The 8,710-nt window shown below is 41.7% G+C and overlaps 1 pseudogene; it reads left to right on the top strand.

Moving 5' to 3' along the window:
* Window positions 1-2,389: 2,389 nt before the first annotated feature.
* On the top strand, window positions 2,390-2,944 carry LOC122736503 (annotated as a pseudogene).
* The last annotated feature ends 5,766 nt before the right edge of the window (window positions 2,945-8,710 follow it).

The following is an 8,710-nucleotide window of genomic DNA, read 5'->3' as shown; positions in this document are numbered from 1 at the left end:
TAAAGTAAAATGTAAAGGATTAAAAGGAAACCAATGATATATATATTTTTTAAATGTTAAAACAAGTACATAGAGCCCAAGTTAAGAACTTTGGGACTATTCCAATTTCCTCTTTTTACAGATAAGGGTACTGAAGTGAAAAAAAAAGGAAATTATTGCTCAAAGATACCCGGTAGTAAGTGGCAGAAACAAGATAGGAATTCCCAGGGTTCTGGCTCCATATCCACTGTGAATTCCACTAAACTATGTATCTATTTTTAAAAAGTCTTGGAGGCTAAACAGGTCTAAGAGTAGGAAGCAAAGTTGATACTTGAAGTGTATCTATCTTCAAAACACTTTATTTAAGAGACATGAACAAGTTGCCACCTTTTTTTTTCTTTTTTTTTGCGGGGCAGTGGGGGTTAAGTGACTTGCCCAGGGTCACACAGCTAGTAAGTGTCAAATGTCTGAGATCGGATTTGAATTCAGGTACTCCTGAATCCAGAGCTGGTGCTTTATCCACTGAGCCACCTAGCTGCCCCCAAGTTGCCACCTTTTTAAGGCAGAAACTGTAAACACTATTCATTCAGGCAGGGAAATGAGGTTACATCATAGGTGCTTAAGTTCCTCAAAGATTTATAAATTCATGGCTTCATTACCAAGGGCACTTTCTCCACTCCCTCCATATCTTAGTGTTTTTTGCTGATTATAATGACCTAAAAATTAATTCCTGTGGCTAACCTGGTCATGAACCTCCCAGAACTTGGCTGGGCTGGTCCTAAGAAAATGGACATACAGACCTTTACTGAACCTGGTCTCAAAGGTTTTTTATCTTAGCAGGACCTGTCAGAGCTTGTGCTCCTCGGGGAACCCCAGGCCTCTGGAAACCCTAGGCCACTTCCAAACCAGGAGGAGCTATTAGATTAAGATGTTAATGGAGGAGATAATATCCATGAAATATGTGAACTCACCTACCTTATTGGTGTCTATTTGTATTATTCCAATTTTATAAATGAAAATTTTTGCACAGATGACTCCTTTTCTTTGATCTCTTTGGGTGATTTAGTGGTGGTATCATTGGATCAAAGGATATTGTTTTTTCAGTCACATCTGACTCTTCATTGGATAGGCACAGTTTAATAGCTTTTTGGTGGTCATTGTTGTTGAGTCATTTCAGTCATGTCTGACTCTGTGACCCCATTTGGAGTTTTCTTGACTAAGATACTACAACGGTTTGCCATTTCCTTCTCCAGCTCATTTTATAGATGCTGAAACTAAGGCAAACAGGGTTAAGTGATTTGCCCAGGGTCACACAGCTAGTAGGTGTCTGAGACTGCCTTTGAATTCAGGTCCTCCTGACTCCAGGGCCAGTGCTCTATCCACTGAGCCACCTAGTTTCCCTTAATAGCTTTTTGGACACAGTTCCAAATTAGACAGGCACTTCTTAAGGTTTATTTATATATTTGGGGGGGATGGGGCAATAAGGGTTAAGTGACTTGCCCAGGGTCACACAGCTAGTAAGTGTCAAGTATCTGAGGCGGGATTTGAATTCAGGTCCTCCTGACTCCAGGGCCAGTGCTTTATCCACTGCACCACCTAGCCACCCCCACTTCTTAAGGTTTATATGTCACTGTGTTCACCAGAGGTAGAGAGTGATTCAGAGAGATTATTTAAGTTACCTAAGGTCACAATGCTATTTAAGGGTATAACTGGGATAATAAATTAAATGTCATGCCCCCTAGGCCATTGTTTGTTCTACTGTACTATACTTCTTATTAAGGTCCCGGTCAGTTACTTCCAACTGTAATGGGAGAGTGGCCATTAGGGGCCCATCCCTTAACTATGCACAGAGGCTACCTAATCCTGTCTATAACTTCCTCAAGAATCCCCTTGACAACATCCCAAGGAAGGGTCATCCAGCCTTTGTTCAGCAACATCCAATGAGGGGAATCCGCCACCCCTAGACATCAAGCCTAAATTTGCTTCTTTGTAATTTCCACGTGGTGCACCTAGTTCTTCTTTCTGGAACCACACAGAACAAGCCCAGTCCCCCTTCCACATGTCAACCCTTAAAATAGTTGAATACAGAATTATCCCATTCCCCTAAAATCTTATCTTCTTCAGGCCAAAAATTCCTATTTCCTTGGGCCATTCCACATTTGGCACTGTGTCGAGGCCTTTCCATTATTCTGGTTGCCCTCCTCTGTAGCTAACCTCCAGTTTGATAGTATTCTTCCTAACATTTGGCACCTAAAACTGAATTCAATATTCCAGAAGTGAGCTGACCTCAGAAAAGATCAAAGGTAGAAATCTGGAGGAGAGAAAGTAGCATTTGAGAAAAAGGTAGATGTGAAATAAGAAGGAGTTGGGTAGCTCTCTTCCCTTGAGCCGTCCTAGGTAATCATTTAAAATGGTGAGGTACTCGCTTGATCCAGAGAACCCCACAAAATCATGCAAGTCAAGGGGTTCAAATCTCCGGGTCCACTTCAAGAATGCCAGTGAAACAGCCCAAGCTATCAAGGGCATGCATATCTGAAAAGCTACCAGGTATTTGAAAGATGTCACATTGAAGAAACAATGTGTTCCCTTCCGTCAATACAATGGTGGAGTTGGCAGGTGTGCCCAGGCTAAGCAGTGGGGTTGGACACAGGGTCATTGGCCCAAAAAGAGTGCTGAGTTCTTGCTGCATATGCTTAAAAATGCAGAAAGTAACGCTGAACTGAAGGGTTTAGATGTGGATTCTCCTGTCACTGAGCATATCCAGGCTAACAAGGCCCCCAAAGTGCAATGGCGTACTTACAGGGTTCATGGCTGAATCAATCCATACATGAGTTCCCCTTGCCATATTGAGATGATACTGACTGAAAAGGAACAAATTGTTCCTAAACCAGAAGAGAAGTTTGCTCAAAAGAAAAAGATATCCCAAAAGAAACTGAACAAACAAAAGCTTATGGCACAGGAGTAAATGTGGCATTAATATGCAAATAAAAGTGAAAAACGTGTTTATCCAAAAAAAGAAGAAGAAGAAGAAGAAGAAGAAGAAGAAGAAGAAGAAGAAGAAGAAGAAGGAGAAGGAGACGGGTAGGGGGAGTCCTGGGGAAGATAGAGGATAAGGGGTGAGGGTGGAGATTGGGGAAAGGTTGTATTCTGAAGGAATGAAGCTTTCATTATCAATAACTACCTTTGCAATGAAGTTGACCTGACCCTCTGCTCCACCACTAATTGTGAGAATATGAGTGAGTCGCTTCATTTAACTTAGGTTAGACTAATTTTCCCTAAGATGCAACAAAGCTGGGACTTGATTGTCCTAAGAGTAGGCCAGGGCTCAAGCTCTGCCTCTGTGGAGCAGCTTCCTGGAGCCCTTTGACTGTGCTGTGGTGGCTTTCTGGTCACCTAAGGACATAAAAGGTCCCTCCATGTTAGGTCATGTCATGAGGAGTGCTGACTCCTCAGAGTTGGTGGATGTCCCAATTTTATGAGTCCTGACACCCTACCATACTGACCAGATACATTTCCATATGGAAAAAGGGGGCACCCTCATCTACCCAAACTAATGTTACTGAATATCTGAGTTCAAATCCAGCCTCAGACACTTACTAGCTATGTGAACTTGGGCAAGTCACTCAACCAAAAAAAAAAAAAAAGACTGAGGAGAAGGGAAAGGATAAAATGTATAATTTTTTAAATTAACTTTTAAAACAGAAAAAAAATTATGCCCTGAAATATGAAGCTCCAGGAAATCCAGCTTCAAGAGGTTAAGCCTATCACAGAGAAAGTAGAAAAGGAGATGATGGCTTACAAGTTTTTGATCACTGAGGGGGATTTGGCCTTCATAGAAGAGGGAGCAGAGTTGGTTGAGTCCTATGGTATGACATGAATGAGCAGGCCCCACCGATAAACCAGAATCTGAAAGTATCTGAAATGTTGCTGAAGAAGAGTCTCAGAAATCCATGCTAATTTTGCTGAGAGATTGGGAGCCAAGCTGGAAAAAACAAAGACTTGGAGAATAAACTGAAATATACTATTTAAAAGGGGGGGGCATTTGGGGGGGGCGCAGGGCAATGAGGGTTAAGTGACTTGCCCAGGGTCACACAGCTAGTAAGAGTCAAATGTCTGAGGTTGGATCTGAGTTTAGGTTCTCCTGAATCCACTGCCGGTGCTCTATCTATTGCACCCCCTAGCTACCCCCCTTTTTGTTTTTTAATTTTTAAAGGCATCTATATGCAGAAAGGATGCTGGACCAGACCACCAGATCTGAATGTGATGTAGAAATATGATGGACAGAAGGCTTTCTGCCTAAATGATGCACTCTCTTCATAGGTGAAGAAAGGGAACATCAGTTCACCTTACTGAGAGCTGAACATAGGCCAGGTGATACCTCACTGGGGAAAACTTGAATGTTTCATACCAAGAACCAGCCAACCCAAAAAGTTCATTCCAGAAGAAATTTGCCAAAACAAAAGGGAGTGAGGTGGGGACAGTATTATTTATATTTTCAGTTTTCAGGTATATTGGAGTGTCTTTTATTTTTTGGTCTTTTTTCTTAAGCAGCAAATAAGGAAATTACAAAAGACAAGATCTCTTTTAGATGGTTGTCTTCTCTCTCCTCAACCACTTACAAAATGAATCATGTGCCCCAGGAGTGTAGGTGCCAACTCCTATCTCCACCTCACTTTCTTTTTTTTTTTTTTTGGTGAGGCAATTGGGGTTAAGTGACTTGCCCAGGGTCACACAGCTAGTAAGTGTCAGGTGTCTGAGGCCAGATTTGAACTCAGGTCCTCCTGAATCCAGGGCCAGTGCTCTATCCACTGCACCACCTAGCTGCCCCCTCACTTTCTTTTAAAAAGAAAATTTTTGCCATTGATTACCAAGTGAAATTTATTTCATTACCCAGCCCTGAGTCTGAAGCTGTTGGCTCTAAAAGTCTCGCACTGAGCTTTTTTTAAATCACTCAGTGCAAAAGAAATCTTGACTAGCTTATTGCAAAACTATTTTTATTTTATATGTACCATTTTGGAAATTTTATCTCTCTATGGTTGGAGAAACTTCCCCATTCCCCAACAAGCTATAAATGAGTGTTTTCTGTCTGCAGTGAGTGCTCTGCTGATCCTATGTAATTCCTTTTTTTTTTTTAAAGTGGGGTTTCTGTGAGGTCTGTCTTAGGTTTGTATAATGCAGCTTATTGATTTGAAATGTAATCTCCTTCAGTGTATTCTGTTTGATATCTGTGTGGAGAGGAAGAAAGGAACCAACCAAGAGCGCAAGAATTTTAATACTGAAAATGTGACAAAATGTCTTTTGAGGGGCAGCTAGGTGGAGCAGTGGATAGAGCACCGGCCCTGGAGTCAAGAGTACCTGAGTTCAAATCCGGTCTCAAACACTTAACACTTACTAGCTGTGTGACCCTGGGCAAGTCACTTAACCCCACTTGCCTCACTAAAAAAAAATGTCTTTTGAAATAAAGGACCAGTTCAAAGAAGAGGAGGAAGAGGAAGAACAAGAACAAGAACAAAAATATGATGAATAAAGGAAGGATGGCGGGAAGGAAGGAAGGAAGGAAGGAGGGAGGGAGGGAGGGAGGGAGGGAAAGAAAATGGTATGGGAATCCCATAAAAAGGGAAGGCTACTTATGTGTTTTTTAAAAACAAATCTCTTCTTTTTAGGTATTAGAGTCATGAATCCTCCAGGCTGCCCCAGCTTAAAGCTAGATTGGCTGGCAGCTCCTTCTAACATCATCTGGGGAGAAAAGACCATACACAATTCTAACATTTTTAAAGTGTCTCCTACCTGCAAAGCATTATGCCAGGTGTTAAGTGCTAGTGAAGCCACTAAGTTTAAGGCAGGTGTGGTGAAAAGAGCATGGCAGAATACTGATAAATGTAATGGAAATACCCTGGAGAGACTTAAGCATGTATAAATACTCAGTGACTGGTTCTTCTCCACTAAGCACATTATTAGGAGAAGCCTTTTCATTTGGCCATGAAGATAGAACTGTAGGTATCTTTGGAAAGGCCTTAGTTAGCTTTAGTTAACTCGTTCTCTTGGCTGATCTACCTGTGATTGAACTCTTTCTAGGAACTAATGTGATGAGAGACAGTGCTGTTAAGGGCAGAGGCCTCAGACCCATGAAAAAAATGGGCCTCCGACCTTGACTTCTGTATTTGTCCTTTTCCATTTTAGGTGAAGGGTTTGGAGAGCAGGTGTCCATTTATTCTGGCAATTCAGCCTCTCAGTGTTCAGGTTTTGCAAATAACTCAGCATTTAGTGCCCTAAGGAGCAAGGAATGACTTTTGGTAGTGACTGTTGGGATCCGGACTTGCAGTAGCAGAGACTCATCCAGCGGTCATGATGACTTTGGGCATTGGTGTTACACAGAAACAGAGCTAAGTTTGAGTTCACTCTTCTGAAAGACCAAGGAGGGATGAAGGTGATTGTAGGAAAGGAGAAAGTGTGACCCTGAGGTGTTTAAGGAAATATTTGCACTTTTGTTTTTGTCACATCTTTGAGGTAAATAAACCTTTGTATTAAAAAAAAAAAAAACAGAGGCAGCTGGGTAGCACAGTGGATAGAGCACTGGCCCTGGATTCAGGAGGACCTGAGTTCAAATCTGGACTCAGACACTTAACATTTATTAGCTGTGTGGCCCTGGGCAAGTCACTTAACCCCAATTGCCTTGCAAAAAAAAAAAAAAAGAGCATGACTTATGCAATCAGACAATATAGATTCAAGCCTGTGGGATTCTGAGCAAGTTAGGACTTTCAGCTAGAAAATCATCTGGCCTGTAACCCCTCCTTTCAAGGACAGGGAAACTAAGGGCTCTGAGCTTTAATGTTTTTATCCAGAAAATGAAGCCTGCCTTGACTTTCCTTACCTCAAACAACTATGGTGGGGGAGGAGAGCAGGGGGAGGGGGAGTCCACATGAGATAATATATATAAATTATTTTGTAAACTCCAAAGGACTATATAAATGTGAACTGTTATTGTTGTTGTTCTAACTATCTCAAAGTAAGATAGAGGACTGGGAGTTCCACTTCCCAGCCATCCATCCTGGAAAATCATCCATTGTGGCTCCTTTCTTAGGTTTTCCACATGACTAAACCCCACGAGTCTTACCTAATAATAGACCCTGCTGAAGGGTTGCTCTGGTTCAGTTCCTCCAGGCACAGAGTAATAATCCTAGCTGGTGTGATTCCCTTAGACTATTGGCCCTCCCTCCCCTCCCCCCAACACCCTATGCCCACCCCAAGGTGGGTTTCTGCTATTGGAGAAGGAGAAGCACCTGGGAGGACTGAAAATCCTCAGAAAGTATGAGCAGAATCATTGGGCTCCTGGTCTCCTTTGTCTGTCTTGCCAGGATGGGTGAGTTTCCAACTTTCCTCTCTTCTCTGTCTGGGGCACATAGTAGTGCTCAGTAAAGCTTTATTCATTAGTTGATCGACCCACGATCTCAACTTCAGGTTTGTAGGGATGCCAAGTACTGGAAAGGGAGGCTAAACTGGAAGTCAGGAGACCTGGCACCTAATTTTGGCTCTTCCACTAACTTTAACCAAGTTATTTCAGCTCTCTAGATATCCATTGCCTTATCTATCAAACGGTCAGAATAAGACGGTGAAAAGAACTTTTGATTTGGAGTCAGAGGACCTGGGACCAGCTCCACTGTTTGCTGTCTGTCATTTCACTTCTATGAAGGCTCACTTTCCTCATCTATAAAACAATGGGTTTAGACCAGATAATCTCAAAGGTGCTTTCCAACTCTAAAGCCTATGATGCCACAATCCTACTTAACAATATAACTATAAGAGTAATGAACATGATGAATTGAAACTTTTAAAAAGTTAAAAATGCTAACTATAAAATAATAGTATTATTTCATTTTTCCTGTCTTTTTCCATGAGGCTCAAAGAAAAATGGTCCTGAGATAAGTTGCTATTCTACCATTATCCTTTTTATGTTCGGTGTTTTATGGTGTATTTCCTAAGTGGATGAAATAGCTACTTTTCGAAGTTAAAGAAAAGCATTCGGATATCAAAATCATCTTCTGTGGCTCATTGTGAGCATCACTAGTACACTCCCAGTAGCAGATGGAACAACAGAGCTGATACATATTATGTTCCCATATGTTTTGTGTCTTCTCTGCTGACTCTATTTTCTAAGCTATTTGTTTCATTCAGGTTGGAAATTATAAATGTGTTGTATGATAACATCTATTAAGTTTTTATGGATCAGTGTTAGTCTGAGTGATTGTGGGTAACAATTCAGTCGGTGACAATAGTTCAGTTTATAGTTCACTAGCCGAGGTCTCCAGGACATTTATATTTATAGTATAAGAGTTTGTGGGCAGCTAGGTGGCAGTGAATAGAGTGCTAGGCCTCGAGTCAGGAAGACCTGAGTTCAAATCCAACCTCAGACACTTCCTAGCTGTGTGACCCTGGGCAAATCACTTCACTTTGTTTGCCTTAGTTTCCTCATATGTAAAATGAGATGAGCTGAAGAGTAAAATGGCAAACCACTCCAGTATTTTGCCAAGAAAACCCCAAATGGGGGCTAGGTGGCACAGTGGATAAAGCACCGGCCCTGGAGTCAGGAGTTCCTGAGTTCAAATCCAGCCTCAGACACTTGACACTTACTAGCTGTGTGACCCTGGGCAAGTCACTTAACCCCATTGCCCTGTAAAAAAAAAAAAAAGAAAAAAAAAAAAGAAAACCCCAAATGGGGTCACAAAGAGTCAGA

Source organism: Dromiciops gliroides, chromosome 1 (assembly GCF_019393635.1).
Source record: "Dromiciops gliroides isolate mDroGli1 chromosome 1, mDroGli1.pri, whole genome shotgun sequence".
Taxonomy (NCBI): domain Eukaryota; kingdom Metazoa; phylum Chordata; class Mammalia; order Microbiotheria; family Microbiotheriidae; genus Dromiciops; species Dromiciops gliroides.
This window is presented reverse-complemented; position numbering and strand designations above follow the sequence as displayed.